A 530-nucleotide genomic window follows, 5' to 3' on the forward strand; every position below is an offset into this window, starting at 1 on the left:
ATCCATGATGAGAGAGAATCACGGATCGGCTGCCTCCTGCACGCCCCACACTGGGGATCCAGCCCACAACCCGGGCCTGTGCCCTTGACCAGAATCGAACCCGGGACCCTTCAGTCCACAGGCTGACGCTCTATCCACTGACCCACACCGGCCAGGGCCCTGCATCGTTGATTTCTGTTTGTGTGTGAGGAGGACTCCGTTGTATGGAGACGACAACCTTAAAAACATGTTCCAAAGCTGCTGGGCCTCTGGGTCCCAGATTTCCTACAACTGCCACGAAGCTCCCTGTGCAGGTGAGAGGCGTGCGTCTGCGGGAGGGGGTGCGCCAGCCTGGCCCTCCTGTCCGCTTGCCCACACGTGCACCTGCCAGGCTCAGCCATCGGACCGAGCAGGGCTGCGGGCGCCCCACGGGGAGCTGGGGCCGTGGCTGTTCCCAGGACTGGCACCGGCCGGGTCCACCCCCTCCCCCCACGCCAGGCTCTCCACGGCCCGCCCTGGGTCACCCTCGGGGGGAGGCTGGAGGCGGAGGG

Source organism: Myotis davidii, unplaced genomic scaffold (assembly GCF_000327345.1).
Source record: "Myotis davidii unplaced genomic scaffold, ASM32734v1 scaffold221, whole genome shotgun sequence".
NCBI classification, from domain to species: Eukaryota; Metazoa; Chordata; class Mammalia; order Chiroptera; family Vespertilionidae; genus Myotis; species Myotis davidii.